Source organism: Vitis riparia, chromosome 6 (assembly GCF_004353265.1).
Source record: "Vitis riparia cultivar Riparia Gloire de Montpellier isolate 1030 chromosome 6, EGFV_Vit.rip_1.0, whole genome shotgun sequence".
Lineage (NCBI taxonomy): Eukaryota > Viridiplantae > Streptophyta > Magnoliopsida > Vitales > Vitaceae > Vitis > Vitis riparia.
Genome location: NC_048436.1, coordinates 176,964 through 186,169, shown reverse-complemented (window position 1 = coordinate 186,169; position 9,206 = coordinate 176,964).

The window sequence follows — 9,206 nt, the reverse complement described above, 5'->3', positions numbered from 1 at the left end:
TTTTCTTAACATTTTTTTTCTTCATTCTTTTTAGGAACCAAAAATAGTTTAAACTGAATTTCTATATTTTTAAACTTTATTAAATATATAATTATTATAACATTAAAAGTTAATTATACTAAGAACCCATATAGGAGTGATTTGTTAAGTTTTATGCTAAACTAACCTACCTGAACATCCAAGAGAGGGTATGAATTGGGTGGTTTTTTTTTTTTTTTTTTTTTTTTTTTTTTTTTTTTTAATAGAAACCACAAAATAACAATTGCTTATTAAAAAAAAAAAGAAAGAAAAGAAAAAATGCAAATCCAAGATTTTATGATGATACGGTCTAAACTCTAGAATTTGGACTACCTTTTAAAATATTTTAACCAATATTTTGAGAAGTCCTCAAGTAAAAAATGTTTCATTTAACCCAATAAGATTTTTAAGGAAACCTAAAATAATTGCATGAAAAGTTTAAATTTCTAATAGTCTCCTAAGTTACGTAGGCTTTCCCATCCTTATTAAAACTAGTCATTTAAAGACGAATGAATATCCTAATGCTTTTAAAAAAAAAATACAATTTTAATTGTGTATCCATCAGCTTACATTCATAGGATATGTTAATGATAAAGATGGTAAACATTTTTTTTTGTATTTTTCTTGATTTCCCTTTTTATATCTTCTTCTTGACAGCTTCAAGGAGATCTTTTGGAGATTTTCTTTATCCACCTTTTGTCTTGTTATCATCAAAACAAGATGTTATTCAAACCTTGGTTTAATATAATTTTGAAAGAGGCTTAAAATACTTTCTAAGTGATCGGCAAATATTTGAAAATTATTTTAAAAAATACGAAGAATGACTTAATAAATGATTTCTCCAAAAATATATATTTTTTTTGTTATATAGCACATTATTAAAAACCCTATCAAAATAATTTATTTTACTTTATATCCTAACACTAAGTTATTTTTAGATACACTTCTTATTTTTAATTTATAAAAACAAAAAATAATAATAACTTCTATATAAAATGTTAGTAACTTCTCTATAAAGGCAAGAATTTTTTAATACTTATCTTAAAAAGAAAATGGTTTTTAAAATTATTTAAAAAAAATTAAAGTATTAAATTTTTTTTGCTCCATTAAATTTTAAAAATATAAAATAATTATATAATTTTTACATAAAAAGTTATTATATTTTATATAAAAGTTAATATTATATTTTATTTTTAAAAATATAAATAAGAAATGTATCCAAATAACCAATAAATGATTTTTTTTTTAAAGTAATTTTAGTGAAAGCATTACTAATGAAAACACTAAATAATGTTTTCAATTCGGGCTCTAGTCATCTGAGCCTATGAGAATTGGCATGTTCATTGAGGCCACTTACCAAAGCTCCAAACATAAAAAGAAAGCACGTAGAAGCACCAATTGAAATGATTAATTATAATTTGATATTCATTCTTTAAATACTTGCAAACAAGAATAAAATGAATAAGAGACTATTTTATAGCTTTTTACATAAATTAAAAAAAATGGATGGGTGCATTGATATTTTTAATCCTAAAATAAGAAAAATGAAAGAAATAATAAGGCCAATTAAATCATGTTCTCTTAAACTTGTTTTTTAAAATTACTTTAAATTAAATAAAAAATAGATTTCTGGCATTTTTCTAATGACAAGAGTGTTTGGAAAATTATTTCTAAAAAATATCTTTCAATTTTTAAAGAAAATATTTGTTTGGATAAGCTGTTTTTAAAAATTATTTTAATTTTAATTTTTTTAAAGTTGTAAATTTAATTTATATTAATATTAATTAAGTTCAATTCAAGAATTAATAAAAATATAAAATATTTTTAATGTTGTAAAATTATAAAGTGAAAGGGGAAGAAAACAAAAGAAATCAGAATGTAGGAAGATAATAGAATGCACAGAAAAACTCTATATATTAAATTTCATTAGGGGTCTCTCCTTTTTATAAGGAGTTACAAAAGATATTTATGGATGATCATCCACAAGTTACCATAGTGGTACAAAATCTCATATTTTATAACACTCCCCCTTGGATGATCATAAAAATATGTCTCATTAAAACCTTATTAGGAAAAACCATATGGGAAAAATCCTAGTGAAGGAAAAATAGTACAATATTCTTTTGGATTACTATAACTGCCTCGTTGAAGACCTTGGGGTTTGGATGACTGTGCTACTTTGGTGAGTGTACTAATCATTAGAAGTACATGTGCGTAGCTCTTATATAAACAAAAACATGTAAAACATCTAGGGTGTGGTTTATTAGTGATGAGGAGACTACACGATTTGAATGTTAAGGAGGTGTGCAGTTTGATTCGTTTGCTAGTCTAAGAAAAAAAGGTGAAGATTTCTTGGGTTTAGTATACTAAGTGGTGTGCAATCTTGAGGCGCCTGAGAAGGATGCACAATTTGGTTCAACACACCAAAAATGTGTGGTAGAGAGTTCATAAGCACTTAGTCCCTAAGAAGCACTTAAAAGGTATGCTAGGTGGCTCTATGCTCAGTTAAGAGTGAGTAACGAGTGTTTTGCATGCTTAAAAGGTATATAATCTATGTTCGTCTTTTTTTTTTAGGCATGCTTGTCTTTTAAATGCTTCTAAGACTGACTTGTTGCACCAAAAATACCTTAAAGCTTGCAAAATACTCACAAAATGAGTTAAATATACATTTCTAAGATATTAACAACAAAAGCAAACATTAAGTTAGTTTTGAGTGTCTCAAACACACTAAAATAAGCTCTTTAGGGTCATTGAAGTGTTGAATTTGAGTTTTTATCAAAGATGATGACTTTTATTACAAATGTAGGAATTACAATGATCATTAGACTTTAACTCTAACATAGGAAGAGACTTAGTTGACACTAATTTTTTAATAATCTAGTGCATCGAATGACTAAAACATTGATGCCATTGGTGGAAAGAAACACAGGTGGAAATGGGAGCTTAAGAAATCATTGCTTCAATCGAAACGTGTTTGGCCACTCATAAATATTCCTTTTACTTGAGCCTTGGATAAGTAACAATTTTATTGTCAAATATTTCATCATAAAACAACTTGGAAAAAATTCAATGGATGTGTTATTATGTTTACAAAGCCAAGAAACATACACTAAAATTTATTTAATATTAAGGGCTAAGAATATTATTCAATTTGAAGGTAGATTTTGAAGTAATAAGAGAAGTGGTGCCAGTGAGAGATGGGTATACCAAATCCATTGCCCATAAGTATTCCATGATTACCTTTATATGGTGAGTGAATAGAGAGATTTTCAAGGTTTAGGATGATGTAATGAGATGCGCCCGAGTCCATCACTTAAATGGTGTTGTTTTGTCGTCTATCATTTACCTAGTTTGTTTATGTTTTGAATTGAGCTTGATTTCTTACTTTTGCAAACCTTTACATTTTGACCAACTTTCTCACATATTTGGAAAATGATTTTGGATTGATTTGAGGTTGTTATTAGATGCTCTTCATTGTTGTTGACCTTTGTTGATTAAGTTGGAATTGTTTCCCAAATAGTGGTTCTTGAAGTTATTTCAATTAGATTATTGTGATTACTAGTTGTTGTTATTGAAGTTTTAGTTTTGTCTGTTGTGATTGTTATTGTTCTCCTTCTACTTGTTTATATTGGTTTTGTTATTGTTATTGAAGTATTGTGGAGAAATTTGGATATGACATATCATACAAGAAGACATCTAAAGTGAAGCTTAAAGCACTTGCTAACTTATTTGGTGAATTTTATAAGTCATACGTAGAGCTGCCATGTTTTTTTATTTCCTTAGAGCAGGAAAATCCAAGATGTGTTGTAATTTCAAAGACATTTCCTAGTAATATGCGAAACACAAAGATATATCAGTGAGTTTTTTAGGCATTTCATCCATCTATTGAAGGTTTCAAACATTGTCGCCCTGTACTCAATATTAATGGTATACATTTGTATGAGGAGTATAAAAGCACTTTAATGATTGCTATGGGTTGCGATGAAAATAATTAGTTATTTCCACTTGCTTTTACTCTAATAGAGGATGTGAATATTGATAGTTGGGTATGGTTTTTAGCATGTATTAGAATTGGAGTAACTCAAAAGAGAGGACTTTGTGTTGTATTAGATCGACATCCAGACATTATGGCTGCAATGAGCGATGTTCATCTTGGTTGGTTTAAGCTATATGCATATCATAGGGTTTGTATGTGTCATCTTGCTAGCAATTTTATGACCCGATTTAAGGATAAAATACTAAAAAATCTAGTATGCAGATCAACCTTAGCAACTAAGATTAAAAAATTCAATAAACATATGAACACAATTAGGAGGATTAATATAGTAGAAGCACAACAATGGTTGGAGACAATCATTTTTGAGAAATGAGCGTTTTCTCACAATAGAGGTCGAAGATATGACATCATGATTATAAATATGTCGGAGGTGTTCAATAGCGTGCTTAAAGGGGCTCATAGCTTACTCGTAACTGCCTTGGTTCAGTTGACATTTTTTTAGGTAAATATCTATTTTTTTATGAGAAGGGAAGAAGGTGCTAATCGACTAGTTTTGAGTAAGGAATATACTTCATATGTCGATGCTAAGATTAAGGCAAATGTGCTTAAGATGGGATCTCATGAAATTGTTTTATATAATCATATCGAATGATGATTCCATGTGAAGAGGGGTACTTAAGAGTATCTCAAGTGGTGGTTGAACATATCACGTTAACTTACATAAGTATGCATGCACATGTGGTAAAACACTCATATATGGATTCCCATGTAGTCGTATTTTAGCAACATGTTATATTTGTTCGGTTGATTTTATATCACTTGTTTAACACTATTACAGCACATAATCATACTATAATACTTGGACACCCTTTTCACTATAATGGTTTGATTATCATGCTTTCTAAGTTGATGAAACATGTGTCAAGTGGATGACCTAAATCAAGCTGTTTGCATAATGAAATGGACGTTAGAGATGACAACACTTCTATTATATGTGGGTTATGCAAACAAAGTGGTCATAATTGTCGGTCTTGTCAAAATAGGAATAGAGTTGATTAGACCATGTGATATATGTATGTAGTTTCATTAATATTATGATGTAAACTACCAAGATACTATCTTTATGCAATTGTTGGGTTTGGTTGTTAATGGTTTGATTATAAATATTGATGTTATTTGCATAATCAACTTATTTGTATTTGGGATAATGTCCATACTAAAGGAGAAACTTTGTCAAAATTTTTGAAAATTTTTATTAGAAATATTAACAATATGGTCCATAAATGAATTTATACTAGTATGAGTTGTTTATTGGTCATAAATGATTTGATATTCTTAAATTTATCAAATTGATATATCATGGTTTTGTTGATTATTTGATTATGAATATTGATGTAATTTGCATAATCGAGTTATTCATATTTGAGATAATTTCTATAATATAGGGGAAACTTTGTTAAAATTTTAAACTTTTCTATTATAAATATTGTTTATTTAAAAACATGAAGTATTATTTATTTATCTTCACAATTTTGTCATAGATATTGAGCACAAAGGACATAGTTTTGATCCAGATCCATTATATAAGCTTATTTTGGTTCTACAAGATAGACACAAGTCTCATTTTGTTGACTCTAGTCAGGTATGTATATGATAACACGTCATACCCCTTTTAAAAAGTGACAACAAGTAAAGTTTATTATTTAATTGATTTATTTATATTTTACAAATTACTTCGGTTTTGACTTGTCGACAATATAATCTAGGTTTATGCGAGAGAGGGAAATGAATCATCACCTTCGTCCTTATGTTATTCGATCTGGATTTTATGGTGTATACCGTATTAGATACATTACACTAGATTATGGATTAATCACTAGTCTAGTTGAGAGATGATGTTCTGAGACACACACATTTCACCTACTTGTTGAGGAGATGACCATTACTTTACAAGTTGTTGTTGTCATCTTAGGACTTCGTGTTCATGAGCCTCTCATCATTGGCATATGTGACATAGATTGGTCACGACTATGTCATGAGCTTTTAGGTATGACCCCCCTACATTTGAGATGAGAGGGTCAACAATATTGACATGGTGATTATATCATCAATTCTCTCATCCGTCAATAGATTTAGATGATGCCACATTAGAGCTATATGCACGTGCTTTCATACTGGCACTACTAGGTTTAGCGCTAGTTACAAACAAGACGGGTATGCACGTTCATATGTGTTATCTCTCATTGCTTAGAGACTTTACTCGAATATCTTTGTATAGTTGGGGTAGTGCAGTTCTAGCACACCTATATAGGGAGTTGTGTTGAGCGAGTTTAGAAGGTGCCATCAATATTGTTGGATGTGTCACACTATTATAGGTATAATTAATTATTCATATTAGATTAAAATTTTTAGTTGCTTGAAGTTTGTAATTTACGTAACATTATTAATGTTATATTTTTCTAGTTGTGGTCTTAGGAGACTCTCCACGTGGGTTGACCACCAACCTCTCTAGCAATTCAACATTTAGATCATTATGCAGCTGATGATTTACTAGCTGAGGGTCCTATTAAGGTACATAAGGGATTATTGGATGAGGCATTATCAAACAAGATTTTGCCAACTGATCTGTTGGGATGTAAGTGGAGAGTACCTTTATCATGGGCTCATAACCTATCATGTGTGTTGACATTTTATCGAGATTAATTGAATACACAAACCCATGACCAGGTAGGTACATATAAGATGTAATGTATTATTGTTAACCATATAAGTGTTAACGTTATTTATGTCAAATTTTGATATTTACAGTTTTTATGAGAGCCTTACATGGGAGATTTAATTGCCCATTTTCTAGCGATATCTCTAGTAGACCAAACGATTTGGTGAATGATGTCACGTTTTATATGCTTTGACATTGTCGAGTGGCATCAATTAGAGTGAGTGTTGCAATAGTTTGACCTTCAACAAAGAATGCCTATATATTGTTCAATAGAGCAGGACCTACATTCCATGGATAGGCGAGGATGACATAAGTATGATTGAGGGGTATTACATGCATAATATATTACCTTATGCAGAGCATAAGGTAAGGACGCCATTCCATCTTATCGTGCAATGACACCACCTATGACATGTAATATGGAGTTCCATGATACATACATGGAGTGGTACCGATGTATTGTATGACATTTGATCACACCCCATTTCCATAGGGATTAGATGAGGTACCATAGCACATCAACAACTACTCAGTTGTTGGTAAGATTTTTTTTACTTAGAAATGGTTTTTTAAATTATAACTAATGGAAAATCATCTTCAAATATTTGACTTTTTTTTTTCTTAGATCACTAGTATGGTTAAGATTGCTAATCGATTTGGTGGGACTACTTCAGGTGAATTAAGCGACATTCATCGAATTGCTACTAATATTTTGCATGTTATTGGAGAGGAACATTACATATGTTTAGTCCACAAGTCGTCAACATCTCAGGTCCATCCATGAGAGCACTTATGTCGACCACTACAGTTATGATGGAACCTATTCGAGGCTGAGGGAGAGGTGGTAGGTGAGATGATGGGTGATCTGGTTGACAACCTCAATGATCTATGCATTCATTTGAGACCATGTTACTACAATCCACTTCATCTACCCTAATTGTACACGAGGCTTCCACACTTCTCCTTTTACCCTAGCCATCATCTTCACCTAGACCTTCTCTCTTAGAGCATTATCATATTAGATACTACCTCACCATTTACCACCCTACCATCACCTCTATTTCCTCTCATAGAGGCCATTATATCTAATGTCACTACACTAGAGACAACCCCACCATCTAATAATCTACCATCACCTTTACCTTCTATCCTAGAGACCACTACACCACATGTTACCTTACCATCATCATCTATATCTCCTCTATTAAAGGCCACTATATCAGATGTTATTGCATCAAAGACCACTACATTAGATGTCATTCTACCATCTCCTATATCACTTCTCCTAGAAGGCATCATATCAAATATGACTGTACTTGCGATCGCCTCATCATCTACCACCCTACCAACACCTAGACCTTATTCCATAGAGACTACCATGCATCATACCCTCACACATGTTGCATAGCTAGATGTATGCCCACCTAGGCGATGTCGTGATCCATGCAAATGTCGAGCCTTACCTCCATCAACTCCATCTCAACCTACACGTATGGAGACATTCCAAATTGCACAGATAGATTTGACAAATATGCATTTGTATTGTAGGTGTCCATAGAGAAAGAGGAAGACCACATTATGTGGCATTAATTAACGATTGTCTTTTTATTTGTTGTGTTTATTTTCATTTGCATTACGTTATTTATTTATTTATTTTTTTAATTATGAACAAATTATTATATATTTAAATGAAAATATGATAAATTTTAAACTTAAATTGAACTTATATATATGTGATATTATATATCACTTACATTATAGTTTATAAAAAATAATTAATTTATTTTATTATTTTTCTAAATAGGCTTTCATAATTTTTTTTTAAATAAATATAATTTATTATATTTAATTTACATTTAAATATAAATAAATAATTATAATTTATATTAAGTATAGTGTTAAATGTTTTAATAAAATTAAACAAAAATATTTTTATATCAAATTAAAAATACCATTTATTTAATTTCATATATTATTTTTTAAAAATAATTATATAAGTTTATTAACCACTAACATATTTTTAAAATAATATGATATTTTTATTTAAAAAATTAAAATTAAATATATATAAATTTTAAGTCAAAACCATAGGTGATAACACGACTTTAAAATCATATTCAAACTGTAGTTGATAACTAAAAAATGATCAAGGTCGTAATCATCAACTATTGTTTTAAGCTTAAAGTTAAGACCGTGATCGGTAATTGTGGGTTTGACCCATTTTTAAAAAAAATTCAAAACTGTAGTCCTGAATTGCAGATGACCTGGATGGACTAGATTGGGTATTATTTTGGATTCCAATTTACTTAATTTATTAACATCTTATTTTTGGTCAAAACTCTAATTAATTTTGGAGTGAATGCTTTCAGTTCCAGACACCCTTCAAGGCTTCAATACAACACCACTGACACCGCTACTAGTTGATTTTCATTTCATTTCTCTTTTCACTCCTATTTCAACATTTTTATCCAA